We start from the raw sequence: 17,286 nt of genomic DNA, 5'->3' as shown, positions 1-17,286 counted from the left end.
ATGTGTCTTTTTCAATTTTGGTTTCCTCAGGGTATATGCCAAGGAGTGGGATTTCTGGGTCATATGGTGGTTTTATTCCTAGTTTTTTAAGGAATCTCCATACCATCTTCCATAGTGGCTGTATCAATTTACATTCCCACCAACAGTGCAGGAGCATTCCCTTTTCTCCACACCCTCTCCAGCATTTATTGTTCGTAGACTTTTTGATGATGGCCGTTCTGACTGGTGTGAGGTGATATCTCATTTTGGTTTTGATTTGCGTTTCTCTAATAATGAGCGATGTTGAGCATCTTTCCATGTGTTTGTTAGCCATCTGTATGTCTTCTTTGGAGAAATGTCTGCTTAACTCTTTTTGCCACTTTTTGATCGGGTTGCTTGTTTTGCTGGCACTGAGTTGTATGAGCTGCCTGTTCAGTTCAGTTCAGTCCAGTCACTAAGTTGTACCTGACACTTTGCAACCCATGGACTGCAGCACGCCAGGCCACCCTATTCATCACCAACTCCTGGAGCTTACCAAACTCATGTCCATTGAGTCAGTGATGCCATCCAACCATCGTATCATCTGTTGTCCCCTTCTCCTCCTGCCCTCAATCTTTCCAAGCATCAGGGTCTTTTCAAATGAGTCAGCTCTTTGCATCAGGTGGCCAAAGTATTGGAGTTTCAGCTTCAGCATCAGTCCTTCCAATGAATATTCAGGACTGAGTTCCTTGAGGATGGGCTAGTTGGATCTCCTTGCAGGCCAAGGGACTCTCAAGAGTCTTCTCCAGCACCACAGTTCAAAAGCATCAATTTTTCATCACTCAGCTTTCTTTAAAGTTCAACTCTAACATCCATACATGACTACTGGAAAAATCATAGCTTTGACCTAATGGACCTTTGTTGGCAAAGTAATGTCTCTGCTTTTTAATATGCTGTCTAGGTTGGTCATAGCATTTCTTCCAAGAAGCAAGCATCTTTTAATTTCATAGCAGCAGTCACCATCTGCAGTGATTTTGGAGCCCCCCCAAAATAAATTCTGTGACTGTTTCCATTGTTTCCCCATCTATCTGCCATGAAGTGATGGGACCAGATGCCATGATCTTAGTTCTCTGAATGTTGAGTTTTAAGCCAACTTTTTCACTCTTCTCTTTCACTTTCATCAAGGAGCTCTTTACTTCTCCTTCACTCTCTGTCATAAGGGTGGTGTCAACTACATATGAGATTACTGATATTACTCACAGCAATCTTGATTTCAGCTTGTGCTTCATCTAGCCCAGCGTTTCTCATGATGTACTCTGCATATATATTAAATAAGCAGGGTGACAATATACAGCTTTGATGTACTCCTTTCCCTATTTGGAGCTGCTTGTATATTTTGGAAATTAATCCTTTGTCAGTTGTTACATTTGCTGTTATTTTCTTCTATTCTGAAGGTTGTCTTTTCACCTTGCTTATAGTTTCCTTTGCTGTGCAAAAGCTTTTAAGTTTAATCAGGTCCCACTCGTTTACTTTTGTTTTTATTTCCCTTACTCTAGGAGGTGGGACATAGACGATCTTGCTTTGATTTATGTCTTCGAGTGTTCTGCCTATGTTTTCCTGTAAGAGTTTTATAGTTTCTGGTCTTACATTTAGGTCTTTAATCCATCTTGAGCTTATCTTTGTGTGTGGTGTTAGGAAGTGTTCTAATTTCATTATTTTATACATAGCTGTTCAGTCTTCCTGGCACCATTTTTTGAAGAGACTCTCTTTGCCCCATTGTATATGCCTGCCTTATTTGTCAAAAATAAGGTACCCATAGGTACGTGGGTTTACTTCTGGGCTTTCCATCTTGTTCCATTGGTCTATATTTCTGTTTTTGTGCCAGTACCATACTGTCTTGATGACTGTAGCTTTGTAGTATAATCTGAAGTCAGGAAGGTTGATTCCTCCAGCTCCATTCTTCTTTCTCAAGATTGCTTTGGATACTCAGGGTCTTTTGTGTTTCCATATGAATTGTGAAATGTTTTGTTCTAGTTCTGTGAAAAATGCCATTGGCGAATTGATTGGGATCACATTGAATCTATAGATTACATTTGGTAGTATAGTCATTTTCACAATATTGATTCTTCCTACCCAGGAACATGGAATCTCTCTCCATCTGTTTATATCATCTTTGATTTCTTTCACCAGTGTCTTATAATTTTCTGTGTACAGTTCTTTTGTCTCATTAGGTAAGTTTATTCCTAGATATTTAATTTTTTGTTGCAATGGTGAATGGGATTGATTACTTCATTTCTCTGACTTTTCATTGCTAGTATACAGAAATGACGGTTATTTCCATGTATTGATTTTGTATCCTGCAACTTTGCTGAATTCACTGATTAGTACTAGTAATTTTCTGATACTATCTTCAGGTTTTTCTATGTATAGTATCATGTCATCTGCAAACAGTGAGAGCTTTACTTCTTACTTTCTGATCTGGATTCCTTTTATTTCTTTTTCTTCTATGATTGCTGCAGCTAGGACTTCCAGAATTAAGTTGAATAACAGTGGTGAAAATGGACATCCTTGTCTTGTTCCTGATCTTACGGGGAATGCTTTTAGTTTTTCAGCACCGAGAAGAATGTTTACTGTAGGCTTACCTTTACTGTGTTGAGGTAGCTTCCTTCTATGCCCATTTTTTGAAGAGTTTTAATCATAAATGGGTGCTGAATGTTGTCCGAGGCTTTTTATGCATCTATTGAGATTATCATATGGTTTTTATCTTTTAATTTGTTAATATGGTGTGTCACATTGATTGATTTGAATATATTGAAGAATCCTTGCATTCCTGGAATAAACCCAACTTGATTATGCTGTATGAGTTTTTTGATGTGTTGCTGAATCCTGTTTGCTAAAATTTTGTTCTGGATTTTTACATCTATGTTCATCAGTGATATTGGCCTGTAGTTTTCTTTTTTTGTGTTGTCTTTGTCTGGTTTTGGTATCAGGGTGATGGTGGCCTAGTAGAATGAGTTTGGAAGTGTTCCTCCCTCTGCAAGTTTTTGAAAGAGTTTTGGAACGATAGGCATTAGCTCTTCTCTAAATGTTTGATAGAATTCTCCTGTGAATCCATCTACTCCTGGGTTTTTGTTTTTGGGGAGATTTTTTATTACAGCTTCAATTGCACTGCTTGTAATTGGGTTATTCATAATTTCTATTTCTTCCTGGTTCAGTCTTGGAAGATTGAGCTTATCTAAGAATCTGTCCATTTCTTTCATGTTCTTCATTTTATTGCCATATAGTTGTTCATAATAGTCTCCTATAATCCTTTGTATTTCTGCATTGTCTATTGTAACATCTCCTTTTTCATTTCTAATTTTGTTGATTTGGTTCTTCTTTTTTGTTCTTCATTAGTCTGGCTAAAGGTTTGTCAATTTTGTTTATCTTCTCAAAGAATCAACTTTTAGTTTTATTAATGTTTACTATTTTTATTTCCACTCTATCTTTGTGATTTCTTTCCTTCTACTAATTTTGGGGTTTTTTTGTTCTTCTTTTTCCAGTTGTTTTAGGTGTAAGGTTTGGTTGTCTATTTGACATTTTTCTTGTTTCTTGATGTAGGATTGTATTGCTATAAACTTCCCTCTTAGAATTGCTTTTGCTGCATCCCACAGGTTTTGAGTTGTCATGTTTTCACTGTCATTTGTTTCTAGAAATTGTTTGATTTCTCTTTTGCTTTCTTCAGTAACCTGTTGGATATTTAGAAATGTGTTGTGTAATCTCCATGTGTTTGTGTTTCTTACAGTTTTTTTCTTGTAATTGATATCTAGTCTCATAGCACTGTGGTCAGAGAAGATGCTTGATATGATTTCAGTTTTCTTAAATTTACTGAGGTTTGAATTTTGCCCCACGATGTGGTCTATCCTGAAGAATGTCCCATGTGCACTTGACAAGATGTATTCTTCTGCATTTGGATGGAATGTCCTGACAATGTCAATGAGATCCATCTCATCGAATTTATCATTTAGGACTTGTGCTTCCTTATTAATTTCCTGTTGATGATCTGTCCATTGGTGTGAGTGGGGTGTTAAAGTCTCCTACTATGATTGTGTTACTGTCAATTTCTCCTTTTATGTCTGTTAGTGTTTGTCTCATGTATGAGGTGCTCCTATGTTGGGTGCATAGATATTTACAATTGTTATGTCCCTCGATCATTATGTAGTGTCCTTTCTTATCTCTTGTAAACTTCTTTATTTTAAGGTCTATTTTGTCTGACATGAGGATTGCTACTCCAGCTTTCTTTGGCTTCCCGTTTGCATGGAATCTATTTTTTCCATTTTCTCACTTTCAGTCTATATGTCTTTAGGTCTGAAGTGGGTTTCTTGTAGACAGCATATATATGGGTCTTGTTTGTGTATCCATTCAGCCAGTCTGTGTCTTTTGTTGGAGCCTTTAATCCATTTACATTTAAAGTAATTATTGATATATATGTTCCTATTGCCATTTTCTTCATTGTTTGGGGTTGATTTTGTAGATCCTTTTTCTTCTCTTGTATTTCTTGACTATATAAGACCCTTTACTGCTTGTTGTAAAGCTGGTTTGGTGGTACTGAATTCTCTTAACGTTTGCTTGTCTGAAAAACTTTTTATTTCTCCATCAATTTTGAATGAGATCCTTGCCAGGTACAGTACTCTTGGTTGTAGATTTTTCCCTTTCAGTACTTTAAATATATCTTGCCATTCCCTTCTGGCCTGCAGAGTTTCTGCTGAAAGATCAGCTGTTAAGCATATGAGGTTTCCCTTGTATGTTACTTGTTGCTTCTCCTTTGGTGCTTTTAACATTCTTTCTTTGTGTTTAGTCTTTATTAGTTTGATTGGTATGTGTCTTGTCATTTTTCTCCTTGAGTTTATCCTGTATGGGACTCTCCATGCCTCTTGGACTTGATTGACTATTTCCTTTTCCATGTTGGGGAAATTTTCAAATAAAATCTCTTCAAAAATTTTCTCCTACCCTTTATTTCTCTCTTCTTCTGAGACCCCTATAATTGGTGCTTTTGATATTATCCCAGAGTCTCTGAGACTATCCTCAGTTCCTTTCATTCTTTTTACTTTATTCTGGGCTTCAGAAGTTATTTTCACCATTTTATCTTCCAGCTCACTGATTCTTTCTTCTGCTTCAGATATTCTACTATTGATTCCTTCTAGAGTATTTTTAATTTAGTAATTATGCTGTTTGTCTCTGTATGTTTATTCTTTAATTCTTCTAGGCCTTTGTTAATTGATTATTACATTCTCTCCACTTTGTTTTCAAGGTTTTTGATCATCTTTACTCTCATCATTCTGAATTATTTTTCAGGTAGTTTGACTATCTCCTCTTCATTTATTTGGACTTTTGTGTTTCTAGTTTGTTCCTTCATTTGTGTATTATTTCTCCGCCTTTTTTTTTTTTTTTTAAACTTATTGTGTTGGAGGTCTCCTCTCCCTAGGCTTCAAGGTTGAATTCTTTCTTCCTTTTGGTTTCTACCCTCCTAAGGTTGGTCCAGTGATTTGTGTAATATTTGTATAGGATGGGATTTGTGCTGACTTTTTGTTTGTTTGTTTGTTTTTCCTCTGATGGGCAAGGCTGAGTGAAGTTGCTAATCCTGTCTGCTGATGATTAGGTTTGTAATTTTGCTTTGTTTGTTCTTTAGATGAGGCATCCGGCTCAGGGTGCTACTGGTGGTTGGGTAATGCTGGGTCTTCATGCGTTTTTCTTTGTGTGAGTTCTCAGTATTTGATAATCCCTGGGGTTAGTTCTCTGGCAGTCTAGGGTCTTGGAGTCAGAGCTTCCACTCCAAAGGCTCAGGGCTTGATCTCTGGTCAGGAATGAAGATTCCACAAGTGGTTTGTTATAGCATTAAGTGAGATTAAAAGAAATATCCCAAAACAAGAAGCCAAAGATGAACCCCAGGCAAATGGTTGTTAGAAAATCAGGAAAATAATAATTAAAATAATGGAATATACACGTATACATATACACCCACGAGGAAAGTCAAAACATTCTAACAAATAAAGTAGAATTTATTTGACCCAGTGAACATAGGAAATCAAAAATTATCGTTATTATATTATAGTTAAGAACAAAACTAACTAAAGCACAAAGTGGAAAACAAAACTAGAGCAAGGTGCCAAGTGGGGAATACAGCAATGAAAACAAAACTAGCAAATATTTTGAGAGGAAAGAAAGAAAAGAAAGAAAGAATAGATATGCAAACTTAAATAGAGGTAGATGAAGAAGGTTTATATAAAGATTAACTGCAAGGGAAAAGAACAGTAGGAAAGGCAAACAATGGAATAAATGTAGAAAAAAAGAATAGGTTTGAAAAAATTAAAAATTAAAAGTATAAAAAAAGAGAAAAGAAAAAAATGGAAGAAGAAAGAAAAAAGGGGGAAAAAAAGGAAAACTCCACAGAACTACAAAAGTCCAACGTAGATGCAGAGGTTTATAATAACAATAAAAAGTTTGACTGAATATACATATATACATATACACCCATAAGCAAAATCAAAACACTCCAATGAAAATAAAGTACAGTAGACTGACCTGGCAATCAAAGGAAACCAACAATTATGTCTAGCAGAACAAAACTAACTAAAGCACAAACTGGAAAACAAAACTAAAGCAAGGTGCCAACTGGGGAATAAAGCAATGAAAATAAAACTAACATATGTTGAGAGGAAATGAAAGAAAGAATAGATATGCAAAGTTAAATAGAGGTAGATAAAGAAGATTTATATACATGAAAGATTAATTGCAAGGGGGAAAGAACAGTAGGAAAACAAAGAAATAAATTTAGAAAAAATAATCATAGGTTTAAAAAAGTAAAAATTAAAATTAAAATAAGAGAAAAGAGAAAAAAAAACAAGGAAAACTCCCCATAACTGCAAAAGCCCAATGTAGAGGCAGGGGGTTTATAACAACAATAAAAAATGTGACTGTGAAAAGAAAAAAAAAGCTCAAAACCTTAATTAGATTTCATTGTGCCACTAAAATCGACAACTACAACAGGGGGGTGGGGTGGCGGGAGGAAAAAGAAAAAAAATCCAAAAGAATCTACAGAACAAGTCAAAACATAAGAATAATGAATGTTTTCTTGAGTCACTGCTGTCAGAGTCCTTTCCCTTGCTGGGAGTCACAGTCCACCTCAGATCCCTAGGATGCCCTCCAACACTGTGCTGGTCTCTGAACCTGCTGTGGGGGCAGCTCAGATTCTAATCTGGTCCTACTAGTCTGTGTTCTTGCGTCCAAAGTCCACAGCTATCAGAACTAGTGTGTTTTCTTTTGTAGGAGCTCTCAGTGACCTTTTATATATTCCATAGACACATCTGCAGCTTGTACCGCTGGTGGGAAGGTTTTGGGTCTTCTTCCTTAGCCACACTGCCCCTGGGTTTCCATTGTGGTTTTATTTCCACCTCTGCATGGAGGTCGTCCACTGGGATTTACTCCTGAGGCTGCCCTGGAGGACTGAGATCTGCCCCAGTGAGGGCCAGGTATGGAGGTGGTGCAGCTGCTTGGGTTGCAGGGGTTCTGGCAGCACCAGGGACTCAGGGGAGTTGGCGGCTAGGGCAGCAGGAAATACAGTGCTCTAGAAGGGTATGGCAACCAGCATTGGCCAATATGCTCCAGTATTCTTGCCTGGAGAGCCCGCCTCCCTGGCAGAGAAGCCTGGCAGAAGACAGTCTACAGGGTTGCAAAGACTCTGACACTACTGAAGCCATCCTGCGTGCAGACGCAAGATTTTTTTACCTGTGGCAGCTCTGCCCCAGTGAGGGTTGAGCATGAAGGTGGCGCAGCTGCTTGGCTTGCAGGGACCCGGGCAGTGCCAAGTGTGCTGGGACACGGACTGCCTCCACCACAGGAGTTATGGCCCTATCAGAGTCTTTTTTCAAGCCTCTTGTAGCTGGCGATCAGAAGGCCTCTTTGGCCAGTCTTTCTCCACAGCTCCACCCGTTGAGGCACTTAAGAGGGTGCCATTGCCTGGGGTCCTTCTGTGTTGTTCAGGGCATCAGTCACTTCAAGGAGCACCCTGGGTGGGGTCCTACTCTGTAGTTCAGAGCATCAAGTGTTTTATGTGCCAGCCTCTCTATTGTTCAGGTGCCAATGCCGGCATGTGGGGGGAGAGAGGCTATGGTGATGGGTCTACCTCCTATACATGACTCAGCAGTATTGCCTTGCTTCCATGGCTGCTCAACTTTCCTCCACAGGCATTTCCCACCACAATTTCCTCCCTCACATCCCCTTGATCCGTCTCTCCACCGTCAACAGCAGCCCTCTCCCCGAGATTGCTCCACAATCCCTAAACTCCAGCTCCCAACTGCTGCACCTTCCAGGGGATCTATGTCCCTGTCCAGGGTATATACGGCTGTGACAAGGACTGTCTGATTCTCATTCATTTAGGCTGCCACAGATCAGCTGTTTCACTCTCAGCCTTAAATGTTTCTCCTCTGACTCTGACAATTGTCCTGATTTGGGTATCAGACCCCTGCTTCAGTTCCCCCACCCACCAAAGGGAGGTCCTGTCCTATTAACACTCCTGTTTTTCCCCCTAGTTCCTCTGTCCTACCAAATTCTGCATGGGTCTATATCTTCTTTTCTACCGGTCAGGTACTCCTATTCACTCTCAGCTGGTGTTCTGCATGCACTTCTGTGTCTGAAGGTGTATTCCTGATGTATCCGTGGAGAGAGATGTACTCCATGTCCACCTAACTCCTCTGCCATCTTGTTCTCTCCAGCAGTACTTTTCTCTTTTAGCAATATGGTTTCTGATTCACCTCCCAGAGCAATGAAAATAAAAACAAAAATAAACGGGTGGCATCTAATTAAAGTTAAAAGCTTCCATAGAGCAAAAGAAACCATAAAGAAAAAGACAATTCACAGAATGAGAGGAAATATTTGCAAATAAAGCAAACAAGGGGTTAATCTCCAAAATATATAAAAGGCTCATACACTCTATGTCGAATAAACAATCCAAACAGAAATGGGCAGAGGATATAAATAAACACACCTTCAAAGAAGACATATCGATATCCAAAGAACACATGAGAAGATGGTCAACATCACTAATTATCAGATAAATGCAAATCAAAACTACAATGAGGTATCACCTCACACCAGCCAGAATCGTCATCATCCCCAAATCTACAAACAATAAATGATGGAGAGAGTGTAGAAAAAAGGGAACTCTCTTGCACTGTCGGTGGGAATGAAAATTGATACAGTCACTATGGAGAACATTATGGAAGTTTCTTGAAAAACTAAAAACAGAGTTACCATATTATCCAGCAATTCCACTCCTGGCACATATCCAGAGAAAACCATGATTCATAAACATACATGCATTTCAGTCTTCATTGTGGCACTGTTTATATTAGCCAAGATATGGAAGTAACCCAAATGTCCATCAACAGAGGAAAGAATAAAGCAGATGTGGTACATATATAAAGTGAAATACTATTCACTCATAAAAACAAATTAAATAATGCCATGTACAGCAACATGGATGGACCTAGGGAATGTCATACTAAGTAAAGTAAGACACAGAAACACAAATATCATATGATATCATGTGTGAATCTAATTTTTTAAATGACACAAATAAACTTCTTTACAAAACAGAAACAGACTTCTGGATATCAAAAACAAGCTTATGGTTACCATTGGAGAAATGTTGGGGGAGGGATACATTAGGAGCTTGAGATAAACATACATGACTGTCGAGTCTGACTCTTTTTGATTCCATGGACTGTAGACCACCAGGATCCTCTGTCCACGGAATTTTCCAGGCCAGAATACTGGAGTGAGTCGCCATTTCCTGCTCTAGGGGATCTTCCCAACCCAGGGATCGAACCTGCTTCTCTTGTGTCTCCTCCATTGGCAGGTGGATTCTTTACCATTTACCACTGCACTACCTGGGAAGCCCACATACACAACTACTATGTATAACAGCGATAACAGAAAAGAACCTACTGTATAGCACAGGGAACACTACTCAATATTCTGTAATAACCTGAATGAGAAAATAATCTGAAAATGAATGAATACATACGCATGTATAACTGAATCACTTTATTATACACCTGAAACTAACACAACATTGTAAATCAATTATACTCCAATAAAATAAAACAGAAAAATAATATTACCATAATATCTAGCAATCCCCTTCCTGGGAATATATCCAGAGAAAATCATAATTTGAAAAATGTACAAGCACCCCAATGTTCATTGCAGCATTATTTACAATATCCAAGACACGAAAGCAACCTAAATGTCCATCAACAGAGGAATAGATAAATATGTGGTCCAGAAATACAAAGGAATATTACTCAGCTATATGAAAGAATGAAAGATTGCCATTTTCAGCAACATGAATGGACCTAGGGATTGTCATACTAAGTGAAGTAAGTCAGACAAAGACAAATATACCCCTCATATGTGTAATATAATTTTAAAAAGTAATAAAATGTACTTATTAACAAAACAGAAAGAGTTACAGATGTTGAAAACAATCTTACAGTTACTAAAGGGGAAGTGTAGTGAGGGAGGGATAAAACAGGAGATTGGGATGGACTTACACACACCATTATATACAAAATAGATAACCAATAAGGACCTCATGCATAGCACAGGGAACTCTAATGAATATTCTGTGATAACCTATACGAGAAAAGAAACTGAAAATGAATGAATATATTTATATGTATAACTGAATCACTTTGCTATATACCTGAAACTAACACAACATTATAAAACAACTATACTTCAATAAATTTTCAAAAATAGACTATCTGGGCATATATTTGAAGAAAACCATAATTTGAATAGGAACAAGCACCCCCCATGTTCATTGCAGCACTGTTTACAATAGCCAAGACATGGAAAGAACCTAATGGTCTGTCAACATATGAATAAGATGTGATACATAAATACAATGGAAGAATACTCAGCCATAAAAAAGAATGAATTAATGCCATTTTCAGCAACATGGATGGATCTAGAGATTGTCATACTGAGTGAAGTCAGACAAAGACAAATACCATAGTATATTGCTCATAGGTACAATCTAATTTTTTTTTAAATGACACAGATGGACTTATTTACAAATCAGAAACAGACTCACACAGTTTGAAAACAGACTTATGGTTACCAAAGGGGAAAATCTGGGGGGGGGGGGACATTAGAAGCTTGAGATGAACATACACATACCACCAATATAGAAAATAGATAACCGAACAGGACCTCCTATATAGCATAGACAACTCTACTCAATATTCTGTAATAACCTATATGGGAAAAGAATCTGGAAAAAATTGAATATAAGTGTAACTGAATCACTTTGCTGTATACCTGAAACCAACAAGACTGTAAATCAGCAATCTCCAATATTTCTTCTTTTTTTGAAAAGACTATACACCTGTAACAATATCTTTGGGCAATCACCTAAGGCATGGGTGAAAAACTGTCACCTCCATAAAGCAAGGTTTCCAGTCCAAGAGCAAGGTGTTTTATCTCCTGATTCAGAGGACCTTCACTAATATAAGGTTTAATAAAATTTTGCCACAGTGATCCAATAGCCAACTCCTATTAGGCAATCCCAACACATATAACAGCCAGACATAGACAACATAGGCAAGCAAATCAAAAGGCCTGAGACCTTAACCCAGTGTTCAGAGCTCTAACCCAATCCTTTGAGTACCTCAGCAGATTTAACCTCTTGCATTGCCCTCTTAGGGTGGGTCTCTAACCCACAGTTGTAGCCTTGGATTCTAACCATACAGAAGAAAATCCCCTAGGTGGGACTCGAACCCACAGTGTTGTTGTCGTTCTTCAGTCACTCTCTCATATCTGACTGTGCCACCCCATGGACTGCAGCATACCAGGCTTCCCTGTCCTTCACTATCTTCTGGGGTTTGCTCAAATTCATGTCCACTGAGTCGGTGATGCCAGACAACTGTCTCATCCTGTCTAACCCACAGTCCTGACGAAATTATTAGACCACAGACACATTTTAACTACATTTAGCACATTTAGCTACAGGGACATTATAATGAGTTTACTCACCCCAAAGATGTCTGCTCTAGGAGCTGTTTCTTTTCTTAAAAGGGAAAGGATCCTGAGGATCCCAGAGTGCCATGGTGAGGAAGCAGGAACCCGAAAGATGACTCTCTAGACAAAACTCAATCGAGGTGGCCACTCAGGGTGTGTGCTGAGGGCCCACACTTTGCCAGGGGCTACAGTGCCTCAGGCAGATGGTCACAAGTCCTAAATCTCAACCGGGCTGCTCTAACTCACTGAACATGGGCTCACTGACAGATGCACACAGAAGTCAATACTTATGGCAAGAGCTTTTGAGAAAGAGCTTTACTGCAAGGCGGACCAGTGCAGGAGGCAAGGTTTCAAATCTCCCTTCAGTCGGGAAGCCTGGGTGCAATCTAAGGGGTCATGGTAACTTCTAACTTAGAAGCTAATTGGCTAGTCCTAATTTAGTCCATATCAGCGACTCAGGTTACTGGAAGCCACGTTTTCCTTATTGAAGGACTTCTCAGTTTGTAAATGGCCTTCGGGGCAACATTTCTCTTTCAGTTTTGCAGACTGAAGACCTTGGCTCTGGGGTCATCCTGAGGTCATGTGTTCCTTCTTGGACACATGCAGTTCTTTCTTTGTATAATGACTCAAGGTGTGATTGATTAACAACCTCAACGATCTATTTTGAGAAGGTAAAACCAGTTTAAGCTGGTCAATTGTTTCACATGCTGTTTCACTAAGCCCCATGAATTCCAGCACATTACCCAAACTCCAAGACAAAGAAAATCACGGTGAACTAAAATGTTGCCTACCAAGGATGATCATGTAACATTCACACTAGAGGATGTAACATAGAATGTGCTTGAGGTAGAATCTTTCCCAGTTGGAAACAACTCAAAGTTCTTAGAATTTTTGTCACTGACCAGTATCTTCCCTCCCAGCTACGCTTTCATCTAAATAACGAATATTTCCATGTAATTTAACTACCAACAAAAAATCTAGAACTTGCCTAGAATTTTCCCAGTTACACACAAGGTAAAATAATCAAGTACCTCCTTAAGGAGAGGTCTCTTGCTTCCTCAACTCAGTGTAAAGGTCACCTTTCCAGGAGACTGTGGATTCTCTGAGGCTCTCCATCTGAGGATCTGACCGTGCTCACCACTCCCACTGTCTCTCTAGCCCACCAGGAAACTTCACTTGAAATGACCTCTCACTGAATGCTCTGCGTTTTCATAAGGCTTCAAACTTAGACAGTGTATTAAAAAACGGAGACGGCAGTTTGCTGACAAAGGTCCCTATAGTCAAAGCTATGGTTTCTCCAGTAGTCATCTATGGATGTGATAGTTGGACCATAAAGAAGACTGAGTGCTGAAGAACTGATGCTTTCGAACTGGTCTTGGAGAAGACTCTTGAGAGTCTCACAGCAAGGAGATCAAGCCAGTCCATCCTAAAGGAAATCAACCCTGAATATTTATTGGAAGGACTGATGCTGAATCTGACTCCAATACTTTGGCCACCTGATGTGAAGAGCCGACTCCCTGGAAAAGACCCTGATGCTAGGGATGAAAGATTGAGGGCAGGAGGAGAAGGGGGCGGCAGAGGATGAGATGGTTGGATGGCATCACTGACTCAATGGACATGAGTTTGAGAAAACTCTGGGAGAGAGTGAAGGGCAGGGAGGCCTGGTAAGCTGCAGTCCATGGGGTCTCAAAGAATCAGACACAACTGAGTGACTGAGGACACACACACACAACACCCCATGATATGTATATATCATATATTTATCCACTGACACATCAAAGGACGTTTAGGCTGCTTCCCTGTATTGGTTATTGTGAATAATGCTGCAACAAAAATGGGAGTGAAAATATCTCTTGGAGAGTCTAAGTTTAATTCCTTTGGATTAAAACTCAGAAGTGGGCTTGCTGAATCATATGGTAATTCAATTTTTAATTTTTTCAGGAACCTCAATACTGTTTTCCACAATGGTTGCACCCATTGACATTCTTACTAACATTATAAAAGAGTTCTCTAAATGCTTGCACTTAATCATCTTACTCTGTCCTGGAGACGGAGCAAGACAATCAAAATTTCAAATTATTGTTGTGGTAAAAACACTTAACATCAGATGTACTCACCTAAATATTTTGGCACACAATACAGTAATGTTAAATTCAGGCACAATGTTACACAGCAGATCTCTGGAATTTATCCATCCATAACTGAAACATTATACCAAGTGAAAGGCAACTGCCCATTTCTCCCTGCCCTGGGCCCTCTGTGTTTCTATGTATATAAAGACTTTAGATACCTCATATAAGTGGAACCATGCAGCATTTGTCTTTCTGTGACTGGCTTTTTCATTTAGAATAATGCCCCTGTGGTTTCTCCATGTTGTCCCATATAACAAGATTTCTTTCATTTTTAAGATGAAATTATATCCCATTGTCTGTGTCTACCACATTTCTTTATCCATTTATCTGTTGGTAGAGATTTGGGTTGTCTTGGCTATTGTAAATATGGTGCAATGAACACAGGAGTGAAGATGTGTCTTCGAGATCCTGATTTCACTTCCTTTGGATGTACAATTGACCCTTGAACCATGTGGAGGTTAGAGGCACCAACCCCCCCCCATGGAGTCATAAATCCCTGTATACTTTTGACTCTGCCCAAACTTAACTAATAATAACCTACTGTTAACTGGAAGCCTTACTGATAAACAGTCAATGCATATTTTGTATGCTATAAGTATTTGGTTCATTCAAAAGCATCAGTTCTTCTGTGCTCAGCTTTCTTTATGGTCCAACACTCATATCCATACATGACTTCTGGAAAAACCATAACTTTGACTAGACAGACCATTGTCAGTAAAGTAATGTCTCTGCTTTTAATATGCTGTCTAGGTTGCTCATAGCTTTTCTTCCAATGAGCAAACGTCTTTTAGTTTCATGACTACAGTCATAATCTGCAGTGATTTTTGGAGTCCCCCAAAATAAAGTCTCTCAACGTTTCCATTGTTTTTCCATCTATTTGCCATGAAGTGATGGGACTGGATGCCATGATCTTTGTTTTTTGAATGTTGAGTTTTAAGCCAACTTTCTCTCTCCTCTTTCACTTTCATTAAGAGGCTCTTTAATTCTTCTTTGCTTTCTGCCATAAAGATGGTATCATCTGTGAATCTGAGGTTACTGATATTTCTCCCTGAAATCTTGATTCCAGCTTGTGCTTCATCCAACCCAGCATTTTGCAAGATGTACTCTGCATATAAGTTAAATAAGCAGGGTGATAATATACAACCTTGATGTATTCCCTTCTTTCTAGTTGATGTAGCTATAAGTATTAGCTACTATATTCTTACAATAATGTAAGCTAGAGAAAACAAAATGTTATTAAGAAAATCTTGAGAGAATATATTCAGAGTACTGTATTTATCAATATTGTAAGTTTACTGCATGCATTTGCAAGAATTATCTGTCAGTACATACATCTATATTGCCTTATATGACATGAAAGACTACAGATACAAAACATTAAATATCAAAAATGAAGAATAATGTGAAAAGCAATTCATATTTAGTTACAGGTATAATGATTCAAGCATTGACAAAGAAGCAGCAGCAATATGATTGCTTTACAGTAGCCTAGTGTAATTGATAGGATTGCTTCATGGTAGCCAAGCATAATAATGAATGGATCACCAAAAATTTTTATATCCTATACTATTTCAGTCATATTTATAATAAAGTACTGAAAACATTGTTACTATAAGAGAAAACACTTACCTGTGATGACAGGCTGATGTGCAGTTTATCCATTCACAAGAGAGAGATGGGACAGTGTATAGTAATATAATTCTTTGAAAGCAAAACTATAAAACAGAGAATATAAACATTATTAATCTTATATTAAATGTCACTCATCTTCTGCCTGTGTAATGGTAGGCTATCCACTTCAATACAGGTCTTGCACGCTATGTTCTACAGGATAATTGCTTAGCTGGTGGTGATGATGAAGGTGATGATGACACAGAAGCATCTCATACAGTCCTTGCCATACAGTTATTAGCTCTTAGCACAAAGACACTCACACACATAATCAACAGAGAAGATTATTACATGTATGGCACAATGATTATTTACTATTCATTGAGTGAAAGTGGATCATCATGAAGGTCATCATTCCCATCACCATCATGCTGAGTAGGCTGAGGAGGAGGAGGAAGAGGAGGGGTTGACCTTGATGAGTGGCAGAGATGGAAGAACAGAGGAGGTGGAAGGGGAGGCAGGAGAAGCAGGCACACTCAGTGTACCTTTATGGAAATACATTGCAATTTCGGTCTGAAGATTTTGCTTTTTCATTTCTCTAAAAATGTTTCTGTGTGTTACCAGTCCTCCTTCCACCATTTGCTTTTGTTTCAGTGCCCTTATCATAGACGGGTGCATGCCATACAAGAGTCAAAAGCAGTCTTTGGTACTCAGAACGCTTTTGCCAGATTGTCTAATGTCAATTTGTTTTCTGGCACTGCTTCTTCTATGTCTTCTTCCTCATCATCCAGCTCTGGTTCAGAACCACTCATCTCCATCAAGTCATATTCTGTTAAGTCCTCTGCTGTAGGGTCTGCTAGCTCTTGGATAGTTCCAATATCCATATTTTGGGACTCTTCACCCCCTCCCATCTTTTCATGCTATATCCACAGTCTCTTTCATGATTTTCTTAACTGGCAATGTCACAAATCCTGTGAAGGCATGCACAACACCTAGACAGTTTTCTTTAGCAGGAATTTATTGTTTTGGACTTTCATGGGATTTTGTGGTAACAGCATTCACATCTTCAGTCATGTAATCTGTCCAGACTTTGTGATGCTCTATCAGGGTTCTCTTCCACAGCATTGACAATCATTTCCAAAGAGTACCATGTGTAATGACACTTAAAGTTCCCTTTGACCCTCTGATCTATAGGCTGACTTAGAGATGTTGTGTTTAGGGGAAAGGAGACACTTTGACACCTTCAATGTTGAACACACAGGGTTCTGGGTGGCCAAAGCATTTTCCAGTAACAAAAGAATTTGAAAAGGCAGTCAATAACCAGCAAGGTACTTCCTGAATTCAGGGACAAAGCACTGATGAAACCAACCCCCCCAAAGATTCCTGCTGCCCGGCCTTCTTGTTGTACAACTGAAACACTGACAGATGGTGTTTATTGTTTCCCTTTAAAGCTCAGAGTTAGCCACTCTATAGGTTAGGGGAGTCCTGATCATTTGCACAAAACCCTAATGACACTTGCATA

This window comes from Muntiacus reevesi, chromosome X (assembly GCF_963930625.1).
Source record: "Muntiacus reevesi chromosome X, mMunRee1.1, whole genome shotgun sequence".
NCBI lineage: Eukaryota > Metazoa > Chordata > Mammalia > Artiodactyla > Cervidae > Muntiacus > Muntiacus reevesi.
This window is presented reverse-complemented; position numbering follows the sequence as displayed.